The sequence below is a fragment of the Chelonoidis abingdonii genome, chromosome 2, assembly GCF_003597395.2.
Source record: "Chelonoidis abingdonii isolate Lonesome George chromosome 2, CheloAbing_2.0, whole genome shotgun sequence".
In the NCBI taxonomy this organism is placed as follows: Eukaryota; Metazoa; Chordata; order Testudines; family Testudinidae; genus Chelonoidis; species Chelonoidis abingdonii.
The window spans coordinates 35,980,256-36,006,393 of NC_133770.1; the positions used below are offsets into that span (position 1 = coordinate 35,980,256).

General features: G+C 43.4%; 1 protein-coding gene across 6 annotated transcripts in view; it reads left to right on the plus strand.

The window, feature by feature from the left end:
* ABI1 (abl interactor 1) overlaps window positions 1-26,138 on the plus strand; it is a 145,879-nt gene that overhangs the window by 37,335 nt on the left and 82,406 nt on the right. The gene's annotated exons all lie outside the window — the stretch shown is intronic.

Below are 26,138 nucleotides of genomic sequence, written 5' to 3' on the forward strand. Positions count from 1 at the left end.
TTTTAAATGGGGAAATAGGGTGAGTCTCCTGTTCTAGAGCAAAATGGAAAGAAACAACTCTAAAATATTTATTAGTAGCAAGCCAATATTGTCTTATGTTGTTGCTATGACACTATTAGCCTGTGCTGGAAGGAGTTTCTTATTCGTATCCCAGCATCAGCTTATTCATGTAATCAAGTACAGTTAACTCAAATATGGAATTTGGGTTGTGCCTTCGCCATGACTTTGGGACTCTCCATAAATTACATAACACATTTTTTGGTGATTTCCAAGACCAACCTATCCCTTTTTAACATTTTGTAACATTGAAACACACAAAATGAAGCACCCACCCATCCCCTTTATTTATGGACTGTCCATTTTATAGTCTTCTCTTGCCTAGCTGCTTCCCTCGGTCTCTTCCCACATCTTTTCTTCACTCTCCCTGACACTTCTGTATGTCTTGCTGAGGATCCAACTTCTTGTTGTTGCCAGTTGGTGGGAGCAGTTTGCAGTTGCCACCGTTGGAATGGCTACTTGGCAAATATGGTCACGAGGAGGGAAAAACAGAAGAGCACTTCTAAATATGGAGTATTCCTGCAAGTGAGGAGCATTTGAAAGGTGTGGGGAGTACTCTGAGCTCCTAGTTTTGGGCTACTGCAGCAGCAGGGTTAGTGAACCTGCTGTTCAGTCAGTTGAAAATCTTTTGAATAATTGACCCAATATTAGAAATATTCAAATATTCTCACCCCTCCTGTCTTGAGCTTGCAAGAGGAGGTGGGTCCATGTGATATGCATCTAAAGAGTACGTGAGGGATTGATAGGTGAGGCAATAGGGATGGTATGAAAAAACAGCACTATTCTTGTATTGTTAAGACAAAAAAGTTCGGTTTTGGGGATGACGAAGTGCAGGAAGAAGGCTAGAGAGTCTAATCAAACACCTCCAGTCCTTCAAGAAGTGTTGGCTCTTGGTAGGTAGTTCTTTACCCAGACTAGCTTACCCAGCTCTAATTATGTATTCACTGCATAGCTTACCCAACAACAGAAGACTATGGAGTGAGACAGCAAGATCTTGTTCAAGTCAGACCTTTCCCATATACTAAATAAAAAAAACTTAATGTTTTTGGCAAAATTAATTTTGAAGGGGTCTCTCTTAAACTACTCAATACTTCTGTTTGTGGGGATTTTTGAAACCCTTAGTTGGCCAACCATCCCATATTAGTTGTATATCTTCCTGACCACGCACTTGAGATCAGGACTTATTTCTTCTACTTCACCTCTATCTCCCACCTCCCCACTCCAATCAACTTCTGGTTGTATTGAGCTTACAAAATGGTGTGGCAATTGATTTTAAAATCTTCCAGCTGAGAAGGAGCTGCACTGTACACTGCAGGAGGTGATGGCACTTCATGGAATATGTAAATACACCCTGAAAATAAAAAAGCCTTTCATAAAGTTGTTCTAAAACATTTGCTTAATTTTAATATGTATTTTGTATGGTTTTTTTAATATTGCCAACTTAAAAATCTGTCATCCACCCAGCTAACAACTAGAAGTAAAATTGCTGTAGATAGTTTCTAGTTATATAAAGGATTTGGAAAGATATATTTCTGGACTCTTAAATCTCACCTCCAAAAAGAGGAACTGAATGGGGAATAAAAATGTACTAACCTTCTATCTCAACATTTTCTCTTTCACCATCATATACAGAATACCATGCTTTCATAACTTTTGGACACTCATGTCATATAGAGCAAAATACTGATGTGGAAGAAAAGCAGTTCCCAGTCAATATTGGGGAAATTTGTGTTTAAACTGAAATTATTGATATCTTGGTCCGTTGATAGGACTAATAGTATAAAAGCTAAAATATTTGATACTGGCACAAAAGGTGTAACCCCCTGCGTTTTGAATTGAAGGCAGTATTCTGAATGTATTGTCACCTGATACATGAACTGTTTGCTAAAGGCTGTGAACAGTCAGTGCTTTGTGGAGCTTTGCAAGAGTCTTTAGCAAGATCTCTTTAGTTTCCTTGGCTGTTGGGTCTTTCCTGAAACTAATTCCAATTATAAAGGAATCTTTTCAGACTCATTTTACGAAATTAAAACTAGATACACACACATTTGAACTTCATCATTGGTATGTGTGGCTATTTTTTTAAAAAAAGGTTTAGTTTAAAATCAGTTCTTCGGTTTTGTGTTTTAAAAAAACAAAACACCACACTGTGTAGTCCTATACTGCCCCGTTTCAGAAATGGGTCTTTAGAATTTGTCTTCACTTGCCCCACTTGTGTTACTTTTTTTGACTATTTCCATTGAAGTGGATCTGACGTATGTATTTAAATTGGATAGTTTTCTAAAGTTGGTTGGAAAGACAAGGACCAGAGCCAGGCTAGTGTACCTAGGGCATGCATTGTGAGAGCTTCTGCGCGCAGCTTTGCAAATGTACCTCAGTCATTCTCAGCAACACTTCTACTGGCAGTGCTCCAGAGAAGCGCATGACTAATCTGTAGTTTCATTTGTAAAAAAGGTATGATTCTCTAGTTATTCTGTTCTGTGGGCTGATCATCTCCTCCTCAGTCCCATACAGCACAGTGACCATGTTCTTTTCCAGTCCAGTGCATGTTTCTGAACTTCTGTAGATCAGTTTAAATATTGGGCTAGAGCATTGTCGAAGTATCACCTGCCTCCTTCTAGACTCTTTTTGGGTTAAATGGCCTGTTGTGTAATCTTGACTTTAAAAGAATGGTTAAAGTATTAGCATCCATATTAAAGCTGCAGGTTTAAAATAAGCCTTAATAAAATATTACCCTGAGCTGTCTTCTCTGTAAGGAAGATCCATAAGAGTAAAGTGCACACTTTAATATAACAGCGTCTCTGAAGAACTGAGTTCTGCTCATGGAGAATTTGATCTCTTGTTATGAAGCTTCAGTTCAACTTAAAGGCAAACTAAAAAGAGGGCTTTACTCAAACAGATAAAAGCCCTATTTGAGTGAGACTTGACAGGGCTTCTCAGAGGCTCTTCAGTAAGCTGATTCACTGTTGCACCTCGCTATGGAGATGTGTTTATGGAGCTCTTTGTTTTAACTCTTGACACCTGCTTTGAACTTTGCCACATTTCTCCAACCATTTCCATGCATGGTGAGGTAGTAGTACACAGCTTGTGTAGCATCTTTGGAGATGCTTACAAAGCCTGTCCAATGCAAGGGAGTCTACCATTATCACAGTACTAGGCACAGGGCTGGCCAGAGGATTTTGCGAAGGAATAGTGAGACCGCTTTTGGGACACACTTCTACATTTGTGGGTGTTTTTGCAAATGTGAGTGTCTTTAGGTCCCCATCCCACAGACTTTCTGCTGTAGAGGCGGAGTCCAGCTGCTATATTTCTCTCAACCTTTGTGATTGGTTTACTTTGGTTAATAGTAGCCTTGAAAGCATAAAGCCATCTTCTCAAAGGAGAGCTAAAACTTACTCATCTTTAAAAATGAAGGTAAAGACTTTCTTTTGTAGTTCTAGTTTTTCCCAGAAATAACTGGATCCCTTGCCTATGGGCTTTGGAGACCAAAGGGCAGCTCTCAGTAAAGGAAACAACTTATTAGTGAAATACATTTAATTAAGATGGAGAACTTTCTACCATTGCATTTCCACAGTCTTCAGAACCAGATGAGTCTGGCTCTTGCTAAGAAGAGTTGGGCTGAGAGGGACATCCTTGTTTACTGTGTCAAAACTAAAAAAAAGTAGCTTATCAGAGCTCACATTTATGCAAGGGCAGCTGCAGTATTGGGCGTAGCAACTAGTTTCTTTCCCCCATGAATATAAACAGTCTTAAAATAACTCATTATTTAAATCAGTGCCTATTGAAGTGTAGAGGAAGAAATTGAGTCTCTTTCAAGAAATAACACGTAGGGCCAAAAAATAAAATTAATTCAATGCACAAATTCTTCCCCTTGACTCTAAAGCTGACTTCAAATGTGCAGAGATGTGACAAAATGGAAACTTCTCACAGTGTAATTCCCTGAGCTATGCAAGAAATAACTAATAGGTCTTCTGATGGCATTAAAAATGTTGAAAGCCTTTAGAACAAGAAACTGAAGGCCCAGATTTAGTTTAAAAGAATAGTGCCTGTTAACCTCTTTCATCATTTGTGTACTTGGCTTTTTACTCGTGTATATGGTGTTCAGACTCCTTCTGTTTTGTAGTGTTGGCTAATTAAAGCCAGCAGCCCTAATAGAACACACAGATGCTATCTCTTTCTCTTAAGGCTTCTTCTCAGACTCTCGGCTGTGGTCTTGAGCTGTTCTGCAAATGATATAAATGCTTGAGGGCTGATTTTTTTTTTTTTTCTTTTTTCTTTTTCATTTTAAGGTATGATCAGACAGGATTAGCATGCACTTCAGGTTACAGATAATTTCCCAACAGGTTCCAGGACTTTAAGCCTACCCAAATGTCCAAAACCCCTCCAAGCAGTAGCAGATTAAGCACTGATCCATTGATTTGTGGATCCAAGTCTTGGCTGTTGAGGCATAAAGCCCAGCTGAACTTAGTTTCTTACCCCTGCTCTACACTGGGGGAGATCGATCTAAGGCCAGGTCTACACTGCGACTTTAAATCGGTTTAATGGCCGATATACCGATTTAACGCTGTATCCGTTCACACGACGTCGTCATTAATATCGAGTTAAACGGCTCCTTAAATCGATTTCGGAACTCCTCCCAAACGAGAGGAGTAGCGCTAAATTCGATAGTGATAACTCGGATTAGGGTTCATGTGGACGGAAATCGACGTTATTGGCCTCCGGGCGGCATCCCAGAGTGCAGCACTGACCGCTCTGGACAGCAATCTGAACTCGGATGCAGCGGGCAGGTAAACAGGAAAAGCCCCGCGAACTTTTGAATTACATTTCCTGCTTGCCCAGCGTGGAGCTCTGATCAGCACGGCTGGCGATGCAGTCTGAAATCAAAAAAGAGCTCCAGCATAGACCGTACGGGAGATACTAGGTCTGATCGCTGTATGGGGAGACAAATCTGTTGTATCCAGCTCCGTTACAGAACACGAAATGCCAAAGCGTTTGAATAAAAAACTCCAGGATACACAGCGCTGTGTGACAAGCGTAACGGGAAGCCAGAGACTCAAATGGACGCTCATGAAGGGAGGGAGGGGGTACTGAGGACTCCAGCTATCCCACAGTCCACAGCAGTCTCTGAAAATTATTTGCATTCTTGGCTGAGCTCCCAATGTCTGTAGGTTCAAACACAGTGTCTGGCGTGGTTCAGGGAACAGCTCCTCAGTTTATTTCCCCCCACCACCACGTGAAAAAAAAAAGGGAAAGATTGCTGTGCTATGGCGTTTGCTCAATGCACTCCGCGAAAAAGGCGCCAAAGGGTTGTCTGCTGCCTTCACAAAGGGAGGGGTGAGGCTGTACCCAGCACCACCCGGGGCAGTGTTTTCTGCCCCATCAGGCACTGTGCTCTCAACACGGAAGTGGGAACTATGGGATAGCTGAGGAACAGCTACCCACAGTGCACCGCTCCTGAAATCGATGGTAGCTTTGGACCATGGACGCAAACAATCGATTTCGGGATCCCACTGTGGACGCGCTAAACCGATTTTATTAGATCTGTTTTGTAATATCGGTTTAAGCTAATTCGAAATAATCGTGCAGTGTAGACGTACCCTAAGATACGCAACCTCAGCTACGAGAATAGTGTAGCTGAAGTTGACGAATTTTAGATCAACTTAGAATCACTTTGCATCCTCGGGGCTCAGGATCAATGGCTGCCGCTCCCCCATTGACTTTGCTTCTGCCTCTCCCTGAGCTGGAGTTCAGCAGTTGACGGGAGAGGGATCTGGGATTGATATTTTTTTTTTATTGCATCTACATTACATGTTTTAAATCGATCCCCAATAGATCGATCACTACCCACAGGTCTGGCAGGTAGTGTAGACGTACCCTTAGATTCTGCTGGGACTGTGCTGGAGAGGAGTGGAACAGTCCCACGGGAGATGGGAATTTATGAGGTTGAGGACTGGTTTTAGTTGTACTGTTGCTACTTGTATGTTTTGAGTTAATATGATGTGTGTGATGCATTATTGGGCATGATCCATGGCACAGAACTAAATTTCAAACACCCAAAGCAATAAATGGTAGGAGGGTGGAGCATGTGACAGACCACTTGCTGCTGTAGCTGTGCTTACCATGAATAGCAATGCACAGTGACTGATATCAGTACTTCTAAGGGTATAGCTACACTCACACTTTAAAGCGCTGCAACTTTCGCGCTCAGGGGTGTGAAAAAACACCCCCCTGAGCACTGCAAGATACAGCACTGTAAAGCGTCAGTGTAATCAGGGCGGCAGTGCTGGGAGCACGGCTCCCAGCGCTGCACGCTGCACCTGTAGAGGATGTGGTTTATGTTCAGTGCTGGGAGAGCTCTCTCCCAGCGCTGCCGCTCCGACCACACTCACACTTCAAAGTGCTGCCGCGCCAGCGCTCCGAAATTTCAAGTGTAGCCATACCCTAAGACCTTTATCTCAGGAAAGAAAGAGAACCATTTCCTCAGGCTCCAGCAATGGTGGGCAGACTGATAAGCCACAGCTCCACAGGCCACACTCTCTGAGCTGAGGCTTTAGCCCTGGAACCTGACATTGGGCCAGGGTTACTTGCTGAAGGGGAAAGGATCTCACTTTACTCAATCTGTGTTTACCACTTTTTCTGGTTTTTACATGGAGCAAGAAAGAACGTTTTCTCTCCATCCCTTAATATATGTATGCTGGTATGACTGACTGAAATCAAACCAACAGCCTTTAGGTATGCAAGCTTTCTCTATCCATTTATTTAACTAAAAGTAAAGCAAGGTGTTCTCCATTCTAGACAGCTTCATGATGACGTGAGGATATTGGTGTGAGAATTATAAGGGCAAAATTGAATCTTGCCTATTTTTCCCCACCAAATGAGTAATGGTGGGATTGCATGACCCAGCCCCATGTGCTGTGCAGAAGAGGAGGAAGCCCCATCCTCCCCAGCTGGGTCTAGCAGCTGAGCCTGGTGCAGGGTAAGAGCCACCAGCAAGGTCTTCCCCAGTCCCACCCCACAGTGATTTATCACTTTGCTGGCTGCCCTGGGCACCTGAAACATACTGCTGGAGAGGGTTGCAATAACCACTCTTAAGGTTTCCTTGTGAGTCATTTTTCTGCGGGGGACATAAATTCTACGCATGTGTAGTTGTGCAGAATTCCCCCAGAACTAATGAATGTTAGACATAGATTCTTTGGTACGTTCCATGCTAGCTTCTTCCCCTGTAAGTGTTTTCAGGAACCAGATCAATTTGCCTTTTGGCAATCTCCTCCCCTTGCCAGATGTGAGTGGTTGTCTCCTCCCCTTTATGTAAACTGCATTCCCATTGTCTTAGTGTACCTTGGAAATACCTGCCACATGGCAGAATTGCATTCCTTTTGCTTCTAGCGAGATAACCTCTCTTTAAAAAAGTGTCAACTAAGATATCAACAGAAAGCTAACAATACACAGATAGTAACTATTACTGCATGGGAGGACAAATTCAGTAATAGAAAGATATTGAAAATTATGTTGTTAAAAAGTGTGTCTGCCAGGCAGGAGTGAAGTTATGGCATTAGTGAGCTAGGGTACACTGAACTGGTGAAGTCTGCTGAAACTTACTATTAGATACCAATGAGTCCCTTGTTCCTTGCCATATATGTATATATCTCCTAGAACTGGAAGGGACCTTGAAAGGTTATCAAGTCCAGCCCCTTGCCTTCACTAGCAAGACCAAGTACTGATTTTTGCCCCAGATCCCTAGGTGGCCCCCTCAAGGATTGAGCTCACAAATCTGGGTTTAGCAGGCCAATGCTCAAACCACTGAGCTATCCCCCCCCCCCCGCTATGATGTAGCAGAAGGTTACATGTACAATTTTCAACACAATTTTGGCAATTACACCTGTTTCTCCACTGAAGAGCTATAAGCTTTTGACATATTTCATATTAAATTCAAAAGGTTGATGGAATCTTTGGTTTTCTAAAATCAAAGCCAGAAGCCCACTACCATGAGAATTACCTTGAAAGGGTTTTAGCTGGTAGGTTTTGTGCAGCAAATGAATTTAAAGATTCCATAAACACCTTCATCTTTAATGAAAATCTCTCATCTTTAGAAAACCACAAAAATTGAATGTCTCATAAACATGCTTTTAAGTCAAAATATTATTATTCTCTTCAGTTGGTTACTTTCTTTTCATGTATCTGATTTGGCTGTTGCTCAAAAGTAATTTCCCTTCTACTTCAAGTCTTTAGACAAGTGCTTTTCAGATTTGAACTTTGTAAACGCTACTAGTTTTATATTGGCATGGTGTCTTTAAAAAGCTTTGTAAATGGTTGTTATATGGGATAGAGGAGGAAGGAAATGCTAGGCACCAAGTGAGTGAAATGAGAACTTACCCAGTGTGGTGTTGGACTTATTAACAAATAGCCACACTATGCTATGCAGTTAATCAGAGGAGCACTATATCTTTCTTGTGCTAAGTACAATAGTCTTATGTTTACATCAGTCATTTGGGAAGGGAAAGAAACCATTTTGTGAAGCAGTCAACACTTCTGCATTACTATATCATCCAAAATGACCACTGTTTGACTTGTTACTCAAACAAGTCAACGTATGCTATCAGATTTGTGGTCTGAGATGTTAGTAGTAAGGAAGTATATGCAGGGGTTTCTATTTGCACAATTCAAAAGGGAATTATTTAGTGCACCCTTCAGGCTTGTTATATTTGGCTGAGAAATATTATTTTTGAGAATTTGGACTATACTAAAATCTGTTACTATTGAAGTAATATGACAGACATCATGATTTCTGCAAGATTCGTCACCCTCAGTCCCTGGAAAAATCATGGAGCAGGTCCTCAAGGAAGCCATTTTAAAGCACTTGGAGAGGAAGGTGACTAAAAGCAGTCAACATGGATTCACCAAAAGCAAGTCATGCCTGATTGCCTTCTATGATGAGATTACGGGCTCTGTGGATATGGGGAAAGCCGTGGACATGATATTTTTTGACTTTAGTAAAGCTTTTGATACAATGTCCCACGATTTTCTTGCCAGCAAGTTTAAGTATAGATTGGATGAATGGACTAAAGGTGGACAGAAAGCTGGCTAGATTGCTGGGCTCAACAGGTAGTGATCAATGGCTCGATGTCTAGTTGGCAGATGGTATTAAGCGGAGTACCCCAGTGATTGGTCCTGGGAATGGTCTTGTTCAGCATCGTTATTAATGCTTGGGGAGCAATCCATCCCATCATCCAGATCAAGTTCGTGGATGATACTAAACTAGGGGGAGAGGAAGAGACCCTGGAGGGTAGAGATAGGGTCCGGAGTAATCTAGACAAATTGGAGAATTGGGCAAAAAGAAATCTGAGGTTTAACAAGGACAGTGTCCTGCACTTAAGACGGAAGAATCCCATGCACTGCTACGGGCTGGGGACCACCTGGCTTAAGCAGCAGTTCTGCAGAAAAGGACCTGGGGATTACAGTGGATGAGAAGCTGGATATGAGTCGTCAGTGTACCCTTGTTGCCAAGAAGGCTAATTATATATTGAGCTGCATTAGTTGGAGCATTGCCAGCAGATCAAGGGAACTGATTACACTGGTCTACAATTTTTTGAGAAGTCATCTGCTTCAGAGATAAATGTGGTATTTATTATGTATTTTGATGTGCTGAATTCAAATATGACAATTAAAACAACTGGCTACTGTTTCTAAGATATTTAATTTTTACATTTTATGTCTGTGTTATTGTGTAGATAGTAGAGTTTTAATCATAAATTGTAAACCTAGGTCTTTCATGTGTTATGGTTGCTTTACATGATGATATTTTACCTGTCCTGTTTATGTAACACTTTAAAAATCAGCAAAGGGTTATATAAATTTTATTATGAAACAAAAAGCAAACTATTATGTACGTAGTTTAGTCCTATTCAGTGTCTACTCAGCGCTTCTTGGCTTGTTCTTGTATTCATTAATGGAGCATCTCTTGTCACTGTCCAGCAATAGTCTGCAAGCATTGATGGGCTCCATTTGCCCTGAGAGGTTTCTCCATTGTTGCAATGTCCTGGTGAAATCGCTTGCCGTGCTCGTCGCTCACTGCTCCGCAGTTTGGTGGAAAAAAATCTAGATGAGAGTGCAAAAAAGTATCTTTAGTGACATGTTGCAACCAAGGCTTTTGTATGCCTTGAGGAGGTTTCCACCAACAACCTGTAGTTGTCTGCCTTATGTTTCCGAGAAAATTTTGTGCCACTAACTGGAAGGCTTCTCGTGCCGTTTTTCCTTGCCACGCAGTGCATGGTCAAATGCATCATCTCGAAGTTCACGATCTGAGACAACAAAGACACTTTCCTTTATTAGCTTCACTTACCTGAAATTTCCACAGAGGTACTTGAAAGTGCTTGTGTTTTGTCAATGTGCCTTGAAAAGTTCTTCATCAGACTAGCTTAATGTGTAAGGGTGGTAACAATCTTCCTTGATTCACAAGTGGTGATGCTGAACACTTTTTTCCTCCCAGGCTCCAATGATTGTCGAGTGGCCAATCTTTCTTGATGTAGTGGGAATCTCTTGCACGACTATCCCATTCGCGAGAAAACAGCAGTACTTGGTGTATCCAGTCTGCAGACCAAGCAAGAGAGCAACAACCTTCAAATCGCCACAAAGCTGCACTGATGTTGTTCATAGATTTATGCATCTCAAAAGTTGTTCATGTTGTCATAGGTTTCCTTCATTGGACTGCATGACCAACTGGAATTGATGACAAACATTGCCATTATGCAGCAAACAGCTTTAAGACTCATCATTCGATGAATCAATGAACAGTCTCCACTCATCTGGATCGTGAACGATGTGAGGGCTGCCATCAGCCATCAATGTTGTTGCAGGCTACAAGATCACCTCCATGAAGAAGAGTGGACAGATCCTTTTGACGGTCACGGAACATGGAAACCCTAACATCACCTGCCAGGAGATTCCACTGCTGTAGTCTGGAGCCCAACAGCTAGACCAGAGCCAATCAACAAATTTTAAGCATCATTTTCGTTCTCAGTGACCCAGAATTAGTAAAATTTGACTACATTTATTTGAGAAGCATTTTGTCTGTAGAGCAGTGTATTATTCTTTTCTATTTGTCACTGATGAGGCCACATCTGGAATATTGTGTCCAGTTTTGGCCCCCCCACTACAGAAAGAATGTGGACAAATTGGAGAGAGTCCAGTGGAAGGCAACAAATTATCAGGGGGCTGGGACACATGACTTATGAGGAAAGGCTGAGGGAACTGGGCTTGTTTAGTCTGCAGAAAAGGGGGGGGGGGGGGGCGGATTTGATAGCAGCCTTCAACTACCTGACAGGGTGTTCCAAAGAGGATGGAGCTTGACTGTTGTCAGTGGTGGCAGATGACAGAACAAGGAGCAATGGTCTCAAGTTGTGTGGGGGATGTCTAGGTTGTATATTAGGAAACACTGTTTCACTTGGAGGGTGGTGAAGCATTGGAATGGGTTACCTAGGGAGGTGGTGGAATCTCCATCCCTTGAGGTTTTTAAGACCTGGCTTGACAGAGCCCTGGCTGGGATGTTTCAGTTGGTGTTGGTCCAGCTTTGAGCAGGGGGTTGGACTAGATGACCTCTTGAGGTCTCTTCCAACCTTAATCTTCTATGAAAAGAAATCTGAGTTTTACAAGGCTGCCTGTATCTCATCTCATAGTTACACTACTGTTGAATTTTTTTCCTTTTAACAGTCAGTGTCATTACATATTTTATAAAATCAAATTGTCCTTGTACAATAGTTCATTATATATGAACTCATGTGATATAAACTTATATCTGATGCTGGGCCCCATTCTGCACAGAATGATTCTGGTGAATTCACTATTAATGAAATCCAGAAATATAAAGAAGCTTAAGGTAAATAAGGCAGAACTGGGCCCTTTAACTTTTTGTCACTGATGTTTTGATATAATCTTGAGCAGAGTTTCTCAAACTTAATTGCACCGGGACCCACTTCTGACAACAGATTACTACACACTCCAGGCAGGGGTGCAAAAGTCAAAGCCCCAGGGCTTCAGCCCCAGGCAGGGGGCCTGTAACCTGAGTTCCGCAACCAGAGTTGAAGTCCTCAGACTTGGGCTTCAGCTGTGGGTGGTGGGGCTCAGGCTTTGGCTTCAGTCCTGGGCCCCAACAAGTCTAACACCAGGCCTTGTGACCCCATTAAAACAGGGTTGCAACCCACTTTGGGGTCTCCAGCCCACCGTTTGAGAACTGCTCATCTGGAGAACAGATTTGATCCCGTCTGTCTGGCAAAAAGCATTATTTGACTGACTGGTTTGGGAACAACGGTAACAAATGAGACTGTAATTATAGCAAAATCTTTTTTATCCATTGTGGGTAAAGTTTGTGGTGTGTGGTTTGGTTTTTGTTTTCTTTTTTTGTCTGTCTTTTTGGCCTCAGCTGCTGATATCTTAAGGAGCAAGAGAAGACCGTAACAGGCTGGCTTTGTTCCTGGCCATTCCATGAGAGAGCAAATCTTCAACTTACCATGAATGAACAAGAATTAAAGTACACTGTTCATGTTGCATTTGTTGATATCTAGGCCACATTTGATCCATTGACAGGCAATTACTTTGGCTGAGCTTGAAACTCGCAGATCTCCTTCACAGGCTCTGTAGAATGTTGCATCCTTTATGATGATGATTCTCTCTCTCTCTCGCTCTCTCTCTCTGACTTTTTTAGTAATTGGGAAAAGAAATGCTTATTTCATATTTAGATTGGGTATTGAACAAGGCTGTCTGGCCATCCTGGTATGCTTTAGTGCAACGATCACATGCTCAGTAAATACATTTTAGAAATATGCCTTGATAACATCACCAGTGTTTAGTTATGCAGACAACATAATGCTACTTGGCAAATCCAATGGATGAAGTAGTAACGGCACCTTGAAACCCTGGAAAGCTCAGCACCAAAAGTTAGCCTGAAAATTCTTCCAGTTGGCAATTTCAAACATGCTGCAGGCTTTAGCATTTTAGTGGGCAGCCACTGAGTCGCGATTCTATGACTTCACCTGCCTTTGTTTCATTGCCAATAATATGGGTGACATTGAGAGAGCAAGCTTGAAACCTGCACTGCAAACGTGTGTCAATAATGGGGCACCTCCATCAAGAACATCATTTGCAAACTGAACACTGTTTGTTTGGTAGAGAGAAGCAGCTGAGGATATGGAATGCTTTGGTCAATATTCTGACTTTTGGGCCTGAAACATGGTCCTTCATTGTCAAGAGTGAGAAGAAGTTGGACACCATTCAGAGAGGCAGCTTCATCTGAATGATCAAAAATGTTCAGCTTGAATTCATACCATTTGATAAAGTTTTCTGAGTAAACGAGTCCCACGTACTCAGTCACCCAGTGCTTTCCAAGATTGTATAGTCATCTGCCACAAATGACTGCCAACTTCCCTGTGAGAATCCTCTTCAACTTTGACCCAATGAAAGCAGGCTGGAAAACATGCTTTCCCCCCTCCTCCTGGAGTACCCCCTTGGGAAAACATGATGGCTGGATGGCATCAACAGACATCTGTCCCTCACAAGCAACCTACCTTGAAATATTCCAGATTTGGCTCAGGATAGAATATCATGGATGGGCAAAACCAGTTCAGTGTCATTACACAGTCCAAGACTTGTCTGTCCCTCTGATTGCTACCCCATGCTGCTCATCCATGTGAGCTCTAATACTTCCAGACTTGACCCTGAGCAGATCAGCTGTGACTCCAGAGCCCTAGGAACTAGTGTGAAGGGATCAGGGTGCAGGTTGTGGTCTCCATCCTCCTGATTGAGGATAAGGACACAGGCAGGGCCACACGTATCCTAGAGAGGAAAGCACGGGTGTGAAGGTTGTTGATATAAGGACTTCAGCTTCCTCAGCTATGGGATGCTGTTGGAAGAAGGTCTACTGGGAAGAGATGGGGTCCACCTGACAAAGAAGGGGAAGAGCATCTTTGCACACTGACTTGCTGACCTTGTTAGGAGGGCTTTTAAAGTAGGTTCAAATGGGGCAAGTGACAGAAGCCCACAGGTAAGTATAAAAAGAGAGTTAGATGTTGGGTGGGGGGGTACATGAAAAATTACAATAGGGTCATAAGAGAAAATCAGAGGGGGAATCTGCTCAACATCTTAGATGTATATACAAATGCAAGGAATATGGGGAATAAACAGGAAGAACGAAATATTAGTATAAGCTAAATGATCACTTAATTGGCATCACAGACTTGGTGAGAAGTCTCATGACTGAAATATTGGTGTAGAGAGGTACAGCTTGTTCAAGAAGGGCAGGCAGTACAATTCCATTGTACATCAAGAAATATATACACTTGTTTTGAGATCCTGAAGGAGGTAGGATGCAGACCAGTTGAGCATCTGTGGGTACAGATAAAAGGGATTAAAAAAATAGGGATGTTGTCTATGGTAGGGGTCTATTACAGACTACCAAATCAGGAAGAGGGGGTGGATGAGACTTCTAGAACAAATAACAAAAATATCCAAAACACACTACCTAGTAGTAATGGTGGACTTTAACTACCCAGACACATGTTGGAAAAGTAATACAATAAGTCCTTAGAATGTATTGGGATAACTTTTTGTTCCAGAAGGTGAAGAAAGTAACCAGGTGGACAGCCATTTTAGACATATTGCCTTCTACCTTGAGATTTGCTACCAGAATTTGAGTGAAAGTGATACACAGGAACATAAGAATGGCTGTACCGGGTCAGACCAAAGGTCCATCTAGCTCAGTATCCTGTCTACCAACAGTGGCCAATGCCAGGTGCCCAGAGGAGTGACTACAGCAATGATCAAGTGATCTCTTCTCCTGCATCCATCTCCATCTCTGACGAACAGAGGTAGACACCATCCTTACACCATCCTGGCAAAAGCCATTTATGGACTTAACCTCCATGATTTTATCCAGTTCCCTTTAAACGCTGTTATAGTCTAGCCTTCACAACCTCCTCAGGTAAGGAATTCCACAGTTGACGTGTGCTGCGTGAGAAGAACTTCCTTTTATTGTTTAAACCTGCTGCCTATTAATTTCACTTGTGGACAGCTAGTTCTTGTATTATGGAATAAGTAAATAACTTTTTCCTTATCCACTTCTCCACATCACTCATGATTTTATATACCTCTATCATATCCCCCCTTAGTCTTCTCTTTTCCAAGCTGAAGAGTCCTAGCCTCTTTAATCTCTCCTCACATGGGACCCTCTCCAAACCCCTAATCATCATGATTCCTAAAGAAGGGAAGGTGCGAGAGTAGCAGAATAAGGATGTCAAAAAAGCTTGAACAGACTCTGAGAAATGGTTGGGAAGAAAACATAAAAGTTGTTCAGAAGAGCTGGTAATTTCGGAGGGAGACAATATTCAAGGCACAATTACAAATGACAAGGAAAGGCTTAAAAAAAAAAAAAAGTTTAGTCTTGAGAGTGAGTGAGGGGAGACTTGATAAGCCTAAACATATTAAGGGTCCCTATAAAGAGGATTGTGATCAATGTGATCTTCAGGTCCATGAAAGGTAGGACAAAGTAATGGGCTTAATCTGCAACAAGGGAGATTTAGATTAGATATTAGATGGTTTCTAATGGTAAGGGTAGTTAAACTCTGGAATAGGCTCCCAAAGGAGGTTGTGGAAGCCTCATGATTGGATGTCTTAGACAGGTGTTTATCCAGCCTGTTTAGGTGGTTCTGCTACAGCTCAGGGGGCTGTACTTGGTGACTTCTTGAGGTCCCTTTCAGCCCTAGATTTCTGTGATTCTGTGAGAACTTACCGAGGTAGTCCTGGACCAGCCCATTCCTAGGGGTTGTTCCCAGAGCGATGGATGGGAACTCTAGTCTGAGAGCAGGGCCTGTGGGGGACAGGGAGATACAATATAAATAAGCTTCTCTCTCTCTTCACAAGAAGGAGAGAAGCGGCCTGCTGGTAGGCTCCCTAGTACTGGGATTTGGGCAAGCCCTAAAGAGAATGGGAGAAGAAGCTTGGAAATTGCTGGCAGGAGAGAGACCAAGTGGTAGGCAGAAAACAAGCAAACGTAAGTGGTAGCCATTGTGTGGGAAAATGAAACAGTTGGAGACTAGAGCAGCCTGGCCTTCGGGCTGGAGGTTGTGGGAAAGGGGGAGCATGGGTTCTCCTTTGCATTAATGTCACCTTGAGTGCTGATACCCTTGTGTGAGGAGGGGTGGTTCCCTACAACTGTAGGTGAAGGTAGAGGTGTGGACCTTGGAAAAGGTGAAATTCCCTCAGGCTTGAAAGAGCATTATGACTCAAGCCTTGGCTACACTTGAGAGTTACAGCGCTGGTGGTGGCTTTACAGCGGTGTAACTCACTCCCCGTCCACACTGGCAAGGCACATACAGCACTGTATCTCCCTGGCTACAGCTCTGCCTTTACTCCACCTTGATGAGAGAAATAGAGTATAGCAGTGCTGGGGTGCCAGTGTAAGCAGGGAATAATCTTACTACGCTGTAACTGACCTCCAAAACTTTCCCATAATCCTTCTAAGTAAAGATTACTCTTTGTTTTATTGTGATGCCTCTGTTTTGTTGTGAACTCTGGGCTCTGGGACCTGCTTATCAAAAAAAACAAACACCACTCCTGTTTGCTGTAATGGGCTCTCTTTGGAACACCCACAGCTAGTGTTTGCTTGAAGAGAGGGGGAAGGAAGGGGCTTGCGGAGAGAAGCAGCACGGCATGTGGGAGGGCAGGGGAGGGGTCTGTTTCGGAGCGGCTGCTTATCTGGTCTGTGGAGAAAAAAGCAAATAGCCCTCTTTGCTTTCAGTGAGGGAGGGGGTCAGAACTTGCAAAGCATGGAGCTGACAGTGTCGGCTCTAAAAATCTCCCCCCCACACTCCCTGTCACACTCCACCCCACCCCTTTTCAAAAGCATGTTGCGGCCACTTGAACGCTGGGATAGCTGCCCATAATGCACTGCTCCCAATGCCGCTGGAGATGCTGCAAATGTGTTCACGACAGTGCGCTGGTAGCTGTCAGTGTGGCCAGACTGCAGCATTTTCCCTACTCAGCTGTACAAAGACGGGTTTAACTCCCAGCACTGTACAGCTGCAAGTGTAGCCATACCCTCAGAGTGAAATGAGGTGAAAGCTTTTTGCTTAGAATTTTGCCTGAAGGACTTTTCTTCCCCATTGAAAGGGAAAAGTTCTTACTTTGGCTAAAGGGCTAAAGTATCTTTGACAGCAAAAGGGAGGTGAAATGACTGGGGAGCCGAGGCACAGCTGCATCCTGACTGGGAGGGGTCAGCAACTTTGCCATAACTTTATAAAAAAAAAAAAAAAAACTATCTCCAAATAGTGCGCAACCTGTTCTGATTCCTTTTCTAGCTCAAGTGTTTAATGAGCTAGGAAACAGTGGTATAATATCTCCTTTCCTTTTAATGATAATTGTTTACTTTAATCAAGGGATCAGGAACCTTTGGCACGTGGTCCACTAGGATGAGAACCCTGGCGGGCCGGTTTGTTTACCTGCCGCGTCCACAGGTTTGGCTGATTGCGGCTCCCACTGGCCAATGGGGGTGGCGGGAAGCAGCAGCCAGCACATCCCTTGGCTAGTGCTGCTTCCCACTGCCCCCATTGGCCTGGAGCAGCGAACTGTGGCCAGTGGGCGCTGCTATCGGCCGAACCTGCGGACGTGGTAAGTAAGCAAATCAGCCCTGCCCACCAGGGTGCTCACACTGGTGGGCTGCATGCCAAAGGTTGCCGATCCCTGCTTTAATCTTTGGTTTCTTTAAAGAATTTGGGCAGATCACCTAATGGCCTCAGTATGTGTCCTAAAAATGGGCAAAATTTCATTAAATAATGAATGTTTAGTTAGTTTGGGTACTTTCTTGAACTGAGTTAAAGGGTGTTGGGGAGGGAATGGGACTTCTGGCTGGAAAGGCATATAGTAAACAAAAGCCATGGTGAAACCCCAAGTTTAGGATCATGTCAAAGCATTGACCAAACTGTACATTTACTGAAAACGTAACTCTCCTTTGCTGAACCATTTAGAGGTTTTTACTGCAACACCTGCATATAATCCCAAACTAAACAATATTTCCAGTACAGAAGCTGCTTCTTTTGTGGGTCTGCAGCATTGCAGAGACTTTGAACATGTCTCTTTACCAGTGCCTAGCAGAGGCACCTCAATCTGAGTGGGGTCTCTGGGTGCTACTTTGATATAAATAACATCTAGGACCATGGTTTCATCTTTAGTCACAGTGGTGACTCCAGACTTATACCTGTGTGATCAGAATTCAGATCCACTGTGAAAATGAAAAAGAATAACCTCTATTTTCAAAATGACACATGGATTAATCTAGCTGCAAAAAATACCAATAAAATATATTGGTTGGCTTATGCCAGCACCATTGCCTGATGTTAACTACAGTACACAACCAATGTAGCAAGACAGACAAATATGCACTTTCATTTGTTTGCTAAAAGGAATTAATCTTTTTAAGATTCTAGCTGTGACCTGAAATCAGTGTTGATTTGATCTATTAGCACTGGAAGAAAACTGGCATTAACCAGTTCTGTATGTCGGTGAGCTGAATGCAATTTGTATTTCAGACTTTGCAGTCAGTACTAGGAACAAGACTTTTATAAAATCACTGTGACAGTACCTTAAGGTTTTATGGAAATATGCTTAGAATGTGTTTTATTCTATATATGCCATGTAACCTATCTCTAAGGTTATGATCTACTGAATGTATTAATCCTATTTGTATGCATGTATCATTTTTGTATTCAAAGTTACAAATGTTGGCTGTGTACTGGTTTGATTTCTAAATAACCTTAGTGGAGCATTTAGTCAGTTCCTGGAGAAAGGAGTGTTGAAATTAAGTACCTAATCAAGAAACACTTAAAGGACAATGGATCTTGGAATATTCCAATCCACATAAGATGTCTACTTGAGGAAGGTCAAGGTAGCATGTAAACAGTGGATGCTGCCTGTAAAAACTGAGTCATGCATGGACATGTGACTTGCACAAGTGACTCCTAAACTCTGTCTTGGAGCTAGACTTTGCATAGGGGTGAGGAGGGGTCCTCCACCCACAAGAGTCTATTTAAACCCCTGGGAGACCCCCTCTTCCTCATTCTGTCTTCAGCTGGCTAACGAGAGAGCCTCTCCATCCCCTCAGAATACTTGGAAGAAACTGGAACAAAGGGCAGTGACTGCAAGGGGTGTCAGGCCTGGTCTACACTACGCGTTTAAATCGATTTAATGGCCGTTAAATCGATTTAACGCTGTACCCGTCCACACTACAACGCCCTTTACATCGATATAAAGGCCTAAATCATTTGATCACCCGACACAGAGTTGACGCAAAGCGATTTAACACATTCGTTGGTTAGTTCGACGTAATCAACGTATTGCCCCGCGTTTATCCCAGGGCAAACCTGACTCTCTGACATCATATCTAACTCGATGCACGTGAAACAAAAGCGCGAACTTTAGAATACATTTCCTGTTGCCAGCGTGGAGCTACGATCAGCCGGGCAATCAGCCCAAATCCAGAAAAGACTCCAGCAGGCCTACGAATACTAATTCTGACGCATGGGGGAGACAAATCGTTTTATCAGAGGCTCCTTACAGAATACGAGCCAACTTAAAACTCCAATACACGCTCTTCATGACCAAGGTAGGCCGAGACTCAAGACGCTCATGAGATTACTGGCTCCATTTCACGCCACAGCATCTCTTAAAAATGCCTTCATGCAACTCCAATTCTTACTTCAACACAGTTTTCTGCGTGTTCAACGAACAGCCTCCTATTCTTCCCCCTACCACAGTGAAGAAAAAGCGAAAATATCTATCCTTGACACTTCAATTTACCCTATGTTATCTGAATGACTGTAGACCCATCTTCCGCAGTAAGACAGTATCCACTCCTCTCCCCTCCCTTGTAGACGTACATTGACGATATCTCTCGCCATCCAGCTGGAGTGCTACCTGGCTGCCCTAGTTGAGGCTCCGTGACCGGCGCGTGTATAAAAAGATCCAAGTATATCCAGACGACTGTAACCATCTTACATAGCAATGCGAACTCACAGCCCCTCCCTTCTCGTGTAAAGAATCTTAGCCTGGCTTCATAGCCCTGGACTCCTCCAAGTCTGTTTCTTTCTGCATCTTTATAACTTCATGACCCAAATGCGGGGGACACTGCCACGACCAGAATGGGGGGAGAAACAACGCGCGTTGTTAACGGGCACCCCTTAATACTGACACGGAGAGCTGTGCTCTCTATACACTTTCTCTAATACACTTCCTCTTATTTTACATGAACTACTCTATTTAGATAACAGGAGATGACTCAGTCCCAAGTGAGTCCAATCCCAATTTTGCTTTGCGTTGCCCCCCTCTGATTCACAGGGGCACTCATATAGCAGCGGACAGTACAGAGAGGAGATAAACCTCATCTCATCCATTTCTCCGGCGCAGTGACATCAACTACCGTTAACCATCTCTGCTATCATTGCAAAAGCAAGTGAATGCTCTGGTACGCTGGAGTATCCCTCTCTCTCCGGCAGCATCCAGTACACATACGGTGCCGGAAAAAAAATAAGCTAAGGCTCCATGTCTGTCTATGGCGTCTGCCAGGGCAATCCAGGGAAAAAACGCCGAAAGATTGGCAGATTTTCCTGAGAAGAATGACTTATAATTACCACCCCCAACAATTAAGATTCAACCCTGAATTCCAAGGGGTGGGGGAGACTGCGGGAACTATGGGATAGCTACGGAAGTGCTACCCACAATGCAACGCTTCAGAAATCAACGTTAGCCTCGGAGCATGGACGCACAACGCAGAATTACTGTGCCTAGTGTGGTCACATGAAATCGAATTTATAATATCAGTTTTATAAAACCGAATTTAACAAATTCGATATTATCCCGTAGTGTAGACGTGGCCTCAGTGATTGCTGGACCCAAGCCATAAGGAGATTAGTCTGTAAAAGGGAGCATTTTGGAACTGGGTGAGGATCTTATCTGTATTCAGTTGGATTAGACATAGATTTTGCACATTTTATTTTGCTTAGTGACTTACTTTATTCTGTCTGTTACCACTTGGAACCGCTTCAGTCCTCCTTTCTGTACTTAATAAAATCACTTTTTACTTGTTAACTCAGAGTATGTATTAATATCTGGGGGAGCAAACAACTGTGCATATCTCTGTTATAGAAGGCGAACAGTTTTTGAGTTTATCTTGTATAAGCTTTATACAGGGTAAAACAGATTTATTTGGGAGTTGGGCATCTGAGTGTTAAAGACAAGCACACTTCTGTAAGCTGCCGTCAGGTAAACCTGCAGCTTTGGGGCAAGTAACTCAGACCCTGGGTCTGCACTGGAGCAGACAGAAGTGTCTGGCTCGGCAAGACAGGGTGCTGGGGTCCCAAGCTGGCAGGGAAAGCAGGGGTAGAAGTAGTCTTGGCACATCAGGTGGCAGCTCCCAAGAGGGTTTCTGTGATCCAACCCATCACAATCGCATCCTAAACAGTGCTACAGATTCTCATGTTGGAGTAACTTTCTGACTCAATCTGTACAGGAAAACAGCATTAGGAATATGATAACCTCAGAGAAATAGGGACTTAGCCTTTGGCTTTTGGCGCCTTGACATCTTTGTTTTGTGTTTTATAATCTCTGCTGCTGTTGGTTATTTAAAAAGTTATTTACTCCTCAAACACAAGAACTATGGTTCACCAAATGAAATTAATAGGCAGCAGGTTTAAGATAAAAGGGCGTATTTCTTCACACAGTGTACAGTCAACTTGTGGAACTCTTTGCCAAGGATATTGTGAAGGCCAAGACTATAACAGGGTTGAAAAAGAATTAAATTCAGGGAGGATAGGTCCATAATGGCTATTAGCCAAGATGGCCAGGGATCGTGTCCCTAGCCTCTGTTTGACAGAAGCTGGCAACAGGGCATGGATCACTTGATTACCTGTATGTTAATTCCCTCTGGAGCACCTGGTATAGCTGTGAGAAGACTGTGAGAAGACAGGATACTGGCCTAATTAACCTTTTGGTCTGACCCAGTATGGCTGTTCTTCTGACCCTCAACAGAGAGCCTAGTATTGTACATAAAGTAGCAGAGAATTCACTAATCACTTAGTTCTCCTGTGAGGGGGTGCACACAATTCTTGGCATGATGGAAGTTGTCCTTTTAAAAAACGAAGAATCCACATTTAACTTGAGCCATGTTTTGAAATACAGGGAAACACTTTTTGGTTAAGTAGAACATGATGATATTGGTAGGAAATGGAGTATAAAAATGGAAAGTCATCTTTTAACGAAATGAGTGATTTTTTTTATTAGAGATTGAATGTGCCTTTGGCAAAAAAAAAAACTTGCCTTGAGTATTAGAATTATTTCCATAACTGCTCATTCCAGTGGGGAGAGGTGCTTTGTGTCTTAATTAACTAACCTAGTGCTAGTAGACTGAAATCATATGTTTTTATTTGGTCAAGACTCTAGGTAGAGCCCTAGGTAGACGTCTATGGAAACAAGTTTGCTCGGATCAGAAAATGAGAGGCAGCTCAAATAGATGCTGTAATTGTTTGGCTTTTCAGTTTTATTTTTCCATGTGGAGAGTATATGTAAAAGAGAGAGGTCTCAGGGCATATATTTGGGGTTTTTTTTGGTTTACAATCCATTCTTATCCCTTTTTTTCTTAGCTTAGAACTTTTAAATTATACAGAATCAATAGCCTATAGACCTAAATATTGAAGCCATTTATTGTTCTATATATTGTCTGAGGTAGAGATATAATATGTTAGATTTTTAGTCCCCTAGAAATTGTGAGTGTGTGAGAGAATGAATGAACGGACTACTTCTGAATAGAATATTGTATGAAAACAAACTACTATAAAGCAATTTGATATCACATTTATGGCTAAAAGTCAGCCTCTTCACGGATGGAATCTATGCACTCCCTCGATCCTCTGAAATGTGCTGCCATGTGGGGATCAGAATTCAGGAGTCAGTTGAGTATTTCTAACTCCTCAGAATTCTCCCTTCCCTCAGAGAAAAGGACATCCCTCATCACCTGAACATAGTACAAGTTTTGTCATCCCATCTGAAGAAAGAGCTAGCAGAAATAGAGTCCCAAAAGGGGTGGGGTGATGAAAATAAGTAGCAAGATTTAAAGAGAGGATTGGATATTTATGTAGATCAGTGGTTCTCAACCTGTTTATCACTGTGTGTCGCAGGCAACAGATTGAAAATCACAGTGACACCCCCCCCCCCAAAACCCCATCACAGTCCCCTATGCCCAGGGCCCCACACCCACAATGGGGCGAGGAACAGAGCCCTAGGCTGGGCAGCGGAACTGAAACCTCTCCATGTGGGGCAACTCCTAAAACTTGGGGGGTGCTGCAGCACTCTGGGAAAACTCTGTAGTTTCCAGCGTGCCCCCCCACCCTACTTTCTCGCCTCCTGCCCCTCTGCAGCACTCAGCAGCCCCCTGCTGTCAGGAGTGCTCATGCCGGCTGCAAGATGTTGTCTCCCCCTCAGCCAGCCCCATCCCCTGCCAGAATAGCAAATTTTGAATTTTTATTAGTGCACAGCTGGGCTGCAGCTCTGTGCTAATTGGGCTGCAGGTTGAGAACTGCTGATGTAGATAGAGTACTCTCTTTTTTTAAATCTGATGTGATAGAACTGTGAAAGAGAGAGACCTTCAGGCCATAAGCCAACCTCTGACTGATCAGGGTTGGGAAGAAAGGTCCCCGGTGGTTAGGCTAGCTGTCTATTGTAAGATTTCTGAAGAATTCAGTACTGATCAGTGTCTGAGACTGGATACTGGGCTGACAGAGCCATGGTCTGATGTGCTTTGGGTATGCGTGAAAAGGATGGTGTGGCCAGAGATGGAGATGGCCCTTACAAAATAGCTGTGTCTTCCCCCTCCACCTAAACCAGACCATAAGAGGAGTTGGTGAAGCTTTATCAGCAAATATTTCAGTGCAGTTCAGTTTTTTTAAAAAGCATTAACAAGACCATTTGAAATGGTTTTTGATTTCTCTGCATTAGCTAATGTTTTTTGTTTATGAACTAATATCACCACCAAGCCCTTTCATCCATAAAGTCTGTTAACTCTTGTAGTTACATTTTATTAGACTTAGGCTGGAGGACGTATATATGCAAACAACCCAACTGTATTTGCATGTGTACATTTGTGGAAATAGTTTAAAATTGTGCAATATAATTCTTCTTGGCCTCCATGATTAACAGAAAGAGAAACTGTTTGTTTGTTTGTTTGTTTGTTTGTTTGTTTGTTTGTTTGTTTGTTTGTTTGTTTGTTTGTTTGTTTGTTTGTTTGTTTGTTTGTTTGTTTGTTTGTACGTACGTACCAGCCTGTCACGTTTAGGGTTGCCAACTTTCTAATCTTACAAATCCGAAACCCTTGCCTTGCCCCTACTCACTCTGTCCCCCCTCCCTCCTTTGCTCACGCTCCCCTATCCTCACTCACCTTCACCCAGCAGGGGCAAAGGGTTGGGATGTGGGGAGGGCTCCAGCTTGGGATGTGGGCTCTCGGGTGGGGCCAGGGTTGAGGGGTTCAGGGTGCAGGAGGGGGGCTGGGTTGGGGCCGAGGGGTTTGGAAGGGAGTTCAGGGTGTAGGCTTTGAGGGGGAGTTTGGGTGTGGGAGGGAGCTCAGAGCTGGGACACGAGGTAGGGGAGGTGAGAGGTGTGGGCTGTGAGTGAGTTTGGGTACGGGAGGGAGTTCCGAGGTGTCAGGGGGTTGGAGCAGGGGGGTTCGGGGTGCAGGATCCAGGGGGCGCTTACCTGAGGTGGCTACCAGAAGCAGTGGCATTGCCCTGTGGCCCCTAGGCTCAGGACAGCCAGGTGGCCCCTGCCCCTGCCTCTGCCTCTGCCTGCAGGCACCACCCCCGCAGCTCCCATTGGTCATGGCTCCATAGCTCTTATTAGCTGGAAGTTGGCATTCAGGGCGGGGGCAGTGTGTGGAGACCCCTTGGCCGTCTCTGTGCCTAGGAGCCAGATGTGTTGGTTGCTTCTAGGAGCTGCACAGAGCCAGGAGAGGCAGGGAGTCTGCCTTAGCATTGCTGCGCCACTGACCAGACTTTTAGCAACCTATTAAAATCTCTCTTGGATTGCTTTCAGTAATCACCAGGAGATTGATGCTGATTCCGGTAGACTCCCGGCCAATCTGGGAGGGTTGGCAACACCCTAGTCACATCAGTCACTTGAACTTTTAACATAATTTTAAGTATTGGTGCCTATCTACCGTGGTGATGGATACTGCATGGAAGCAACTAGAGTGGAGCATTAAATGTGAGAAAGTAATCTATAATTCAGTTCAAAAAGTGACGGCATCACTTAGGAACCATCATTTTTTCCACCCTTTTACATATATGGTGTGCACCGAGCAGCCCAAAACAAAGTTAATCTTATTTTCAATTGCTTGGATGGTCTTGGTTATGCCACTGTATATTTATGTGAACTTTTTGAGTTTCTCCATGTGCTTTTAGTCTGGTTTTACACGAAAACAATACTGCCTAACAGCATTATAGCATGAGTTGTTAAATCCAATACTCTGATTTAAAAGGAAAAAAACATTTTTCTTTTTTCCCTGCATGTTAAAGCTGGTGTAAACTCAGTTTTATGTACCACTGTCATTTATTAAGAATATCGGTTTCTACTGTTTTTAGGGGAGAGGTTTTTAAACTGTGGGGCATGCCCCCCCGGGGGTGCGTGTGCAGAGGAACATTCAGAGGGCAAGTGGTGACACCAGGCACTTGGGCTTCAGCACCGCCTGACTGGGCTTGGGGAGGGAGTGCCACCTCCGCCTCTCTCTCTTTCTGTCTGGGTTGGGCAGGGGCACAACCAAAAATTGTAACTCAAAGGGTGTGTGTGTGTGTGTGTGTGTGTGTGTGTGTTTGAGCTGAGCCACCCCCCCCCCCCAACAAAGTTTGAAAACTATCCTCCTAAGTCACTACAGGTATAGTGGTGTGTAGACAAGCCCTTAGGAAGTATGTGACATCAACACTCTGTTTTGGCAGTAGCTTGACAGCTGAGTACAAGAATATTTTCTTGTCTTTCATGTGATTATAATTTTGAGTGTTCATGATAGC